Source organism: Trachinotus anak, unplaced genomic scaffold (assembly GCF_046630095.1).
Source record: "Trachinotus anak isolate AG129_WGS33_773 ecotype Australia unplaced genomic scaffold, CSIRO_AGI_Tana_v1 ptg000005l, whole genome shotgun sequence".
Lineage (NCBI taxonomy): Eukaryota > Metazoa > Chordata > Actinopteri > Carangiformes > Carangidae > Trachinotus > Trachinotus anak.
This window is the reverse complement of record NW_027273856.1, coordinates 4,523,169-4,533,458: the sequence shown is the minus strand read 5'-3', so window position 1 is coordinate 4,533,458 and position 10,290 is coordinate 4,523,169. Positions and strand designations below refer to the sequence as shown.

At 39.7% G+C, this 10,290-nt stretch overlaps 1 pseudogene; it reads right to left on the bottom strand.

The window, feature by feature from the left end:
- Positions 1-240: 240 nt before the first annotated feature.
- LOC139621405 (interferon-induced very large GTPase 1-like) lies at positions 241-8,663 on the bottom strand (annotated as a pseudogene).
- Positions 8,664-10,290: the final 1,627 nt, after the last annotated feature.

The following is a 10,290-nucleotide window of genomic DNA, read 5'->3' as shown; positions in this document are numbered from 1 at the left end:
GCAATAGCAACTATACACAAAGAAAGTGACATAAACTCACTCACATTAATCTTCAGCTTGGTCTTCATTGTGAAGGTGCACCTGTTGTCTTGTTTTTACGTTCTTTGTTCAAGTCAAAACCCAAAACTTTGTAAGAAAAGTGTGAAATAATGACATTTTAAAAACAATATAATAATAACAATGATGAACAATAAAAAATATTTCTGTTTACTTTAGAAGTTAAAGACATTCACATTGTGATTGTTGGTTTTGTTTCTTTATTGAATCTGTTAACAGAGGTGACAATTGTATACATTTTGACAATACCACATATGGAATGAATGATCTTTTAATTAATTAAGTGTAAATATTTGGCATCAGATACACAGAAACAGAAACAGAAACAGGGAAACAAAATTTTTAACAATTAAAAATTTGGTATATTGTATTAAATAAGTTTATGTCCTACTATGGCAATACCACACACAAATTGAGTGATCTTTTAAGAGATAAAACAATATACAATACAATAAAACAATTTAATGACACTTATAGCTTTACTTATCTTTGTGCATCTTTTTAGGGGCATTAAAGTGTTGTCAATCTGTTACACAAAATCATGCTATCAAATTTAGTTTTTGTTTTTTTTATATGTGCTCTGAACATGTACATTGACTGAGAGAATTGTTAGGTATTTAAAAGTAAACTCATCAACATCAACATCAACATACAGTTAAAACACAGCACATTTATCTCAGATGGAGGTGAGCACAAAGTGCAGTGTTTGTCTTACACTTTCCTGTTGTAAGTGACAGTGGTGAAACACGATATCTCTCTAATATGTATACACGATGTTACTGTTTGTATTTTTTGAAAACACTGTAAAAAAAAAAAATCATGACAGGTTAATGCAATAGGAGAATGTGCACCTCTGTAACCACATATCATGTAGTCTCTCACTTGATGTGAAATGCCTCTCTGAGACTCTCCTCTGCCTGTTTAAGTGTGATATTTTTCCAGGTGGAAGGAATATCAGCAGGCTTTGCATCATATGCTTCTGCAAACTTACTGTTGAACCTCGCCAGTACATATTTCCAGTAGTCTGATGCCTGAAGACTTACATCTGGAGGAATGTTCCAGTCTGGGAAAATTTCTTTGTAACGCTTGTAAGGATGCCATTCATTCTTTGTAGCATTACAACGAAAACAGGCATTGCTGATCACAGATGAAGAGCATATGTCAGTGACAAGTTTTTCTGTCTCGTGCCAGCTGTATCTACCCAGACCCTCTGGTCGATGCAGTGAAGTCTGGTGCTCAATATGGGCTTTTCCTCCTGCCTCACATGGAGCTGTACAGAATGGACATTGTTTACCACATCCAATCACTCTGGTGAAAAGCTCATTCTGGGGCTTCACGTAGAGATTTTTCAGTTTCATCTGGATCTTTGCTTTTTTAAACTCTTCTCTAAGAGCTCGTCCCATCTCATTCACACACTCTGTGAGCCAATCAGCAAACTGTTCCTGGTTTGCATTGTTCAGGATCATGAAAGCACCAAGAGCATCCTGGGAAATAACCAGTTTATCACCAAGTTCCTGACACACATGATCAACACATGTCTTCAAGTTTCCACTCTTTTTCATTTTAGCCTTGTTGATAGCATCATTTATGCTGTTCATACTCGACTTAAGATGCCGATCCTCAAACTCAGACATCTCAGAACCATTTGAGAAGTGAGTCACTATCTGGTCAAGTATCCACATCTTTACATATTCCTCATATGAGCAAATGTAGCTCAAGTAGTTTTCAAAATAATCTTTTGAAAGCAAATCCAGTAAAATTGAATACTGGAAGGATATCCTTGTGCTGAACTGCTGTTGTGTCAGCATCTCATCAATGATATCAGGACCCAGGGAACGGTTGACAAAGTCTTTGACTGCAGGCTTCAAGCATCGGTTGGTGAATTCTTCTGCCTTCTTCTGGCACTGGTCTCGTTCATTGAATATGTCTTTAAAATCAGCACAAAACTTCTCTTTATTTTGATTCAGACATCTGTAAGGATCATTCTCATGTAGGAAATCTTTGTGCATTTTCTGAAAGTGACTGGCTGCAAATCCACAGATGTGTTGTTTCAGAGAAACTTCAAACTTGATGTCAATCTTGTCATCCTGATTGTTTTCCAGCCTCTCATCAATCATGTGTAGGATCTCCTGGATGTAAGTGTCGGAGTAGTTGCATTTTCTTTCGGCTTTTTCAGTCACAAGCTGAATGCAAGCACCTATGATGCTGTCAGCCATTTTTTGTGCTCTCATGATGTGATCTTGAAAGTTAAAGCGCTTGCTCATGTTGTGTGAAAACCTGTCCCAGAGCCCTTCAGCTGTATATTTGAAAGGCTTATTGCCACATTCTTTCAAGCTGTTTTGACTCAACAATTCAGATGCATGACTCCCCTTGTGTGACAGATTTGATCTCAGGTAATAGGATATTCTGGAGAATACATCTGTTGCCTTCTGTTCAGAAACAGACAATTTCTTCACTGTTTCAATCCACATCTTATCAAATTCTTCATCCAGCTCTTTTTCTCCCATCTGGACATTCTTCTTTCGACATTGATTGATCAGTGCACACACTGCCTTTTCAATTTCTTTTGTGTGATTTTCCCTGATTCTATCAAGTTCTCTCATTCCCTGTTTGATTTCTGCTGCTGCTGTGAGCTGATGAAACACAGAGTTCTCCACTTCTCATCGAAGGCTCTTTGCACTGTTTGCAAAGTCCTCTTTGTATCCTTCTACTAGATGGACATGACCCTCTGTTTGTTTGAAGTACTTTGTCAGATTTTCGAGAAGCTTTGTCTCCCACTCAGACAGCACTGTGGAGGCTTCACTTTTCAAAGACATGACAACATCTTTCATGTCTGCTGTTTCAGATTTTGTGGCAACTGTGCCAAAATTTGAAATTCTTGTTTCAGCATTTGTAACCCACTTGTACATGTCTTTTTTGAATTCCCATTCCCATTTGTTGAATTCAGTGCATAGCCTCATGTATGCATCAGCCACGAGACTGTTTCTGAAGCTGAAGATGAAGTTTTCATGCTTTACTGCAGTCCACAGGCTTGACATCCACTCTTTAAATCCCAAGACATCATTAGCAGATGATTGACACTTTCCCAATAGTTGGATGATGTTTTTCTTGAGCTCATATACAGCTTCACTGTACCCTGAATTAACTGGTGCCATTGGTGGGTTTCCATTCCAGAGTCCAGGAATGTACCAGTTCCCAGTGTGTGGACTGTACTCCATCACATCCGTGAAGCTCTTGTTCTCCTCTTTCTTCTCCATTTTGGCTGCTGCCTGGGTCATCTCGTTTAACTGTTGCAAAAGCAGTTTCCTGTCTCGTAAGTTCTTCTCATGGGCTGAAACATCTGACACATTCTGATGAACAAACTGACATTTAGGCTTTTTGCCCACCTCTTTCATCCTGAGAAAAGCATGCACAACTATTTGCAGGATGTCCTTCATTTCTGTTGAATTCTCCATTGCAATATTGATAATGGTGATATCACTCAGCCCAACCACAAGTGTTGCAAGCTCGTTGTCATGCTCATGGCTGTCATCCAGTTGTGCAAGCTCTGGTGACTTTAAGCCCTCAGTGTCAATGATCACCATGAAGTCACAGTTGAGTATTTCTTTGACATCTTCATTGATTCTGATGAGCAACATAAAAGCACCACGAGTGCATCGACCACTGCTGACTGCAAACTGTACTCCAAACATGGTGTTGAGAAGAGTGGACTTTCCTGTGCTCTGAACTCCAAGAACTGTGACTACCAGTATCTTGTTGTTTGGAGACACCAAGTCATGGAGCTGAGAGAGAACATCGCTCACCCATCTGAGAGGTATGTTGGATGCATCTCCATCTACAAGCTCAAGAGGAAATCCATCCAGCAACAATTCTGCACAGAGTTTGGGCAGATGCTGTAATTGTTGACGTGATGGGTCTGTTTCTGGAAGGGAAACTGAAGCTTCATACATCTGACCCATTTCACGGAAGAAGTGTTCAGCTCCTAATGAGCTGTTGGAAAGTTCTTTGTCAATATCTTTAATTTCGTCTTTGTTCTCTGAATTCTTGCATTTTTCTTTGTACTGCTCCCTTAGGTCAGACAGTTTCTCTCGAGACAGGTTATCGAGGTTCATTCGTATCCATTTGAGGAAATAACATCTCTCTGTTCCTGGGCTTGATATTGCACTGATGAAGCATGTCATTGCAGCTGACATGTCATAAGAGTTCTGTTTCTTGCGCAGTTCTCTTTTCTGTACCTGAAGATCACTTTTGTACATTTCTATGTCTTCAGACCCAACTTTTCGAAGCCGAAATTCTTCCTTCTCTAAGCTTGTCAGTTCCTTCCATATTTGGCCTTGCAGGGGAAGCTGATCTTCTTTAAATTTAAAGGTGTTTTGTATTTTTTCTGTAATGGCATCTGCATTTTTCTTGGCAGTCTGGCACTCTGGACAGTCCTCATCAACCAAGATTCCCAGTTCATGGGCAATGTCAGACATCTTCTCTATGCTCATCTTCATCTGTGAGTTCTCAACTACACTCCTCACTGTTTTTCTCAGAACTTTGACAAAATCTGCATCATTTGATTGCTTCGTCTTAAAAATGATGTTCTTAGTTAAGCCTAGCTTAGCTGCTACTTTTTTTAGAGAATTTAAATTGAAGCTACTGCTTTGATGGTTACCCACCAAGAAGATCTGTGCCTTGTAATGTTGGTTGGTAAGCAGCTTGCACTCAGAGTCCAAATTGTCAAAGAACACAAAAACAGCTGCAGATGTCTGACACAGAAAAGAAAACTGTGTTTCAAATGTAGCAATGTCTCCACGAAGGTTAGCTACAGCTACTGGCTCACTGAAAATATCAATGTTTTTGTTTCCACAAGGAAGGTACCAAGTTATTTCAGTCAGTCCATCAGATATTCTTCTTGGACTGTCGCCACACTCCATATCGTGGTGAACAAAGGTGTCATGGTACTGTTGAGAACTGCACAGTAGCTTATTGAGAATCTCTGACTTGGACAAGGAGCATTCCCCCAGTCTCACAAAGGATATCATTGGAAGTTCAGAGAGAACAATTCTTTCTTCAATAAAGCCCTTGGATTGTGAAAGGGACTGAGGTCTGTACTTTTTAACAATGTCTCTCAAGGCCCAAAGCATGAGTGTACACTGTTGAGTGTCACAATTAGGAAGCAGAAGAGGCACAGAAAACTGACACATAGACATTTTGAGTGCCATCTCCTGCTGTACAAAACCATCAGAACACAGAAAGAGAGCAGTGATTATGTCGAGGGGGTTTAGGAAGTCACCTGAGCTTGGACAGTTGAGCAGGTTATCAAAATTGAATTCTGTAATCTCTGATGCAGCATCACAAGCTGATTCACATTCTGATGTACATGTCATATTCCTGGCTGTCACATTAACCATCATTAGTTTCTTGAGAAAGTACCATGGAAGATCTGATTGACACTTGGCAGGTTCATCTGTAATGGTACTCTCATCAATCTGAAGTATTTTGCTCAGTGATAGTTTCTCTGTGTAGTGCTGCTCCAACCCCAGATCCTCCAACAAGCTCTCCAGTTGTGTCTCTGTGGACATGAAGGTACTTGAAGGTTCAAAACAATCACATGTTTTATAAAACATAGATCTGAAATTACTTGACACATAGAATCTATTCAAAGCGCAACTTTACATCCTGCTTTTGCCTTTGAAGTAAGCTACATTTGAAAACTTGATCGTTCTGTCATTGGACTTGTACAGCAAGTCATCTTGATTAAATTATAGTTTTTTCATTTAAATTGTGGTGATTGTGAATATTTATACTGTCATTTCGTGTAATGTATGGGGAGACATGTTTTGTTTTTGTCTTTGAACAACCCACCAATATATTCTATTTCCAGTCCACACGAACATAACTATTTTATCTATTTCGATTTTCATTTTGGCCTAGTATATACTGCGTCTCGAGTTTTTGGGGGTTTTGATCATCCCAGATTGATTGATTTAATAATTACACAACCTTTTCAGTTGTCATTGGGTTTGGCAGATGTAACACTTTAGCAGTCAGGATGAATGTATGCTGGTCATCCCCTTGGAAGTATTCAATTCAGTGTTTATGTCCATAGGCAACCAGAATGCCTTTTGAGCTTTTTGTGGTTATGGCCTTACATCATCTTCGATGATTTCATTAACTTTTAGTTTTGGTAATGGTATCATGAAAACAATCTGTCAATGCAAACACATTATAGTCCTAAGAAGATCTCATCTGGAAAAACAACTCACCTCTAATCACTTGTGTTCTTAGGCCGTGAGTTTGAAAGCGCTTTTAAATCATTCACTCAAAGGACCTTGATTATTTTTTTAATGTTTTTGTCTGGTGTCTAGTTTCTAGTTTCCACAATTATTCTTAGAGTCAGTGCATATGCAATCTTGGAAAGATGTTTTGCATCATTTTTAATACCTAAATTTTCCTTTCACTTACTTGTGTTTACAGATGTTACGGCAGGCGTGTTTATATTGTCATTCTTCATTTCCTCCGGGAATGGGAAGGACTTTGGTACTGGCCCCAAATCCATTGTCTCTTGCACAATTTTCCCCTCCCTGCAAAAAGTCACCACGTAGCTCTCCTCTTCACCTGCAGGAGTATCCAGATGTTGAGACACTGGCTCGCTGCTGACATCATAGACAGTTAATGCCACAGGAGGGCAGGAAGCTGTGGAAATGACAATATTGATAATGATTTTATTTAAAAGTACTGTACCTACAGACTTTTAACAAAATGTATTGTCTTTGTGCTACAGATTGCATAAAGCTGACCTTTAGTGCCTGCATCAGTTTGTTGACAGTCACCCTCATTTTCAAACCATGGATTTGATGTAGGGTCTTCTACTTCCTCACAGTAAAGCTCAACAAATGAATCTTCACCACTGATTACCTTGATAAATAAGAAAAATATACATTACATAAGACCCATTATTTTCTGGGTCAGTATTTCCATTGTATCTTTATTTATCTTTCTGAGATGTTCAAACGAGCTGTTTACCTCCATTGTGGGCACACTCTCAGTCATCCCACTCTCAGTCCAGGTTATCTGAACATCTTCTCACTGCAAATAATGACAGACAAATCTATAAGGCTTCATTCCCTAAGTACTATCAGTATCCAAGCCTACAGCATACCTGGCTGCAGTATAGACCCCCACCCCTCCTGCATCATATTACTGATTCTAAATACCCACATCCTGCAAAAGGAAATGAACTGTTCAACCAAACATGAGCGTAAACCAGAGACAACTTAGCACCCCCTGTGGGTAACTTTTTCCCTCAACCATGATCAAGCAGTGTGAGAGCCATCCAGAATCACAGGGTGGTAGGAAATGAATGGTTTTACAAGGCCAGTTTCCTAACTACAATCACAATTGATAGTAATCAGTCTTTAAATCTTGTATGTTGGTTTTGAAAATGTACAAGGTGATACTGGAAATTATTTTGAATTATTTTCTTTTTTTTTTTTTTGTTCATTCTCCTGTGTGTTTGTACATTACTCGTTTAGGAAAATACTCTGCAGATACAAAAGAAAAAAGAGATGATGTGATGTGTTACATTATTCAGTTATTGTTCCCTTCTTTCAAAGGGCAGAGCTCTAACAGTGTACAGCCACTGAGAGAACAACTGTAGCTGCTTTGCCTGGCTGTATTGCCTGAATCTGTGGCTGTGGATACGGTGTGCATGTAGTCTGTGTTAAACTCATTATAAATGAATGCGTTCCAGTCAGAATAATAACTGAAGCAAAGACATAATAATAGCTACAGTCTGTCTCAGTCAGTTTTGACAGCCAACATGATCCTTCAGGGACAAATGTACAACTTTCAAAAAAAGAAAAGAAATAGACAGAAAATACATCTATGTCCTGCCAAAGAAAATGATTTGTTAAATCAAATATGAGCATCAGTCAGAAACAATAAAGTGACACACAGTACTCCTTTCAGAAACTCCCCTCAGCTGGCATTAAGCAGTGTTCTCAACCCAAAAAGAAAGTATATTTGAATGAGGATCCCTTTCATGAATTTCTAATTATAACGAAGGCATGAGAGATTGAAGAAAGGGCTGCCTCTCTTTGCTGAGCTCGGTTCTTGTCCCACTTCACAGTAATACCCAGCAAAAAACATAAAGCACTAACATCATTACAATAATGCAAGTAATGTTTTCTTTTGCATCTCTGACAAAATTAACAAATATATCACAAAATATTTGTTGCACTGCCCAGGTCTCATGATGTGATATAAATGTTATATATCATCCAATCATCTGTCAATAACAATAAAAACATTGAAAATGCAGTGAAACGTTTCCTTGTGGCATGCTCAGTTTTAATAGAAGTTTTTGTCAAAAAAGCAGCTGTATTGTTCACTGAAAAAGCAATAGCAAATAGAAACCCACCTTTTATAGAAGAGATTCATCCATGGTAATACTGCATTCTTTTAGCCAGGAGTTTTTCTCAGTTATGCAGGTTTCATAGATGAAGTATTTGTCCTATTGCTGCAGATGGAGTGCCGGACTTCCCTGCATATGACAGTGCAGTCCTGCAGTTCTGACCCCTCCTTTTATTCTGCAGATGAAGCCACTTTCACTTTCAGTTTCCTGAACATGTGGTTTCCGAGAAGCCAAAATCACTGTTTCCCATAAGCCTAATAACAGAACTTGGATAAAGGATAAAAATCACCTCAGATGACTTAGTGTATTACTTTTCCCTGTTGTGTTGCAGAATTGACAGTGTAAGAAATCAGTGTTGTAGCCATAGGAATCACGTAAACTTCAACATTAAATTCAAATTTCAATTTTCACACTGATATTTCATTCAGACTTATTTATTGTCACCATAAAATTGGACATACACTACTCACAAAAAGTAAGGGATATTTGACTTTTGGGTGAAATTTATGGAAAATGTAAAATGTTCGTGCTACAGTGATATTATATCATGAAAGTACGGCACTTAAGTAGAAGCATGCAATGGTAATTTCTTCATCTCAAACAATTTATTGAAACAAAAATGTCAATGTCTCAATAACTTGTCATGTGTCCTTGAACATCAATTACAGCTTGACAATGACATCTCATGCTGTTCACAGGTCGACTTATTGTCTGCTGAGGCATGGCATTCCACTCTTCTTGAAGGGCTGCCCTCAGGTCATGGAGGTTCTGGGGTGCAGGGTTATGACCCTCTACACGACGACTCAGCTGATCCCATAGGTTTTCAATGGGATCAGGTCTGGAGAAAAGTGCAGGCCACTCCATTTGAGGTACCCCAGCCTCCAGCAGCCGTTCCCTCATGATGTGACCTCAATGAGCCGGGGCATTGTCACCCACGAAGATGAAATCAGGCCTGTGTTGCTCATGCAGAGGCACAATGACTGGATTAATGATGTTATTCAGGTAGTATCGGCTTGTCACAGTACCATTCACACGGTGTAGGGCAGTTCAGTATTGACTAGACACACCTGCCGAGACTGTAACACCACCACCTCCAAAGGCTCATCTGGTGACAACAGTGGCTGATGCAAAGCATTCTCCTTGACGTCTCAAACAGCGTTGGTGGCCATCATTCCTGCCCAGTGTGAATCAACTGTCATCAGAGAACAGCACTGAGGCCCACTGGTTCCTCATCCAGCGCAAATGCTCCCTGGCCCATGCAAGACGATGACGCCTGTGCCTGGTGGTGTGGTCAGGTACCCTTGCAGGTCATCTAGCACGCAGACCATGCTGATGTAAGCGGTTGCGAATGGTCTGACATGACACTCGGGTGCCTCTCACCTCCGTTAAACATGCCTGGAGTTGAGTGGCATTCATCATCCAGCTCCACAGGGCACTGTTCACAATGAAACGGTCATCAGCATGGGATGTGGCCAAAGGACGTCCACTTCTATGCCTTTCTGTGACTCTTCCAGTCTCTCTGTGTCTCTGTTGCAACCTGCTGATGACACTCTGTGACACTCAGTGGCAACTCCCCTCAGAGAACATCCCGTTTGAAGCCTCGCAATGGCCAGGTAGGTTTTGTGAGTAGTGTGGACTCTGGGTGTGAAAAGTGAAGCCAATGCAGAAGTGCCTTAAACCTGCATTCTATCTAATGACCATCAGGGGGAGACTCCACTAGTTTCAAAAAGATGTCCTGTTTTATTGAATAAAAATGTCTCTACTTCTAATTTAATTTACTACCTCAGTAAACGTTTTTCCCTGATCTTGCAAAAGGAAAACAGCTGCAACAA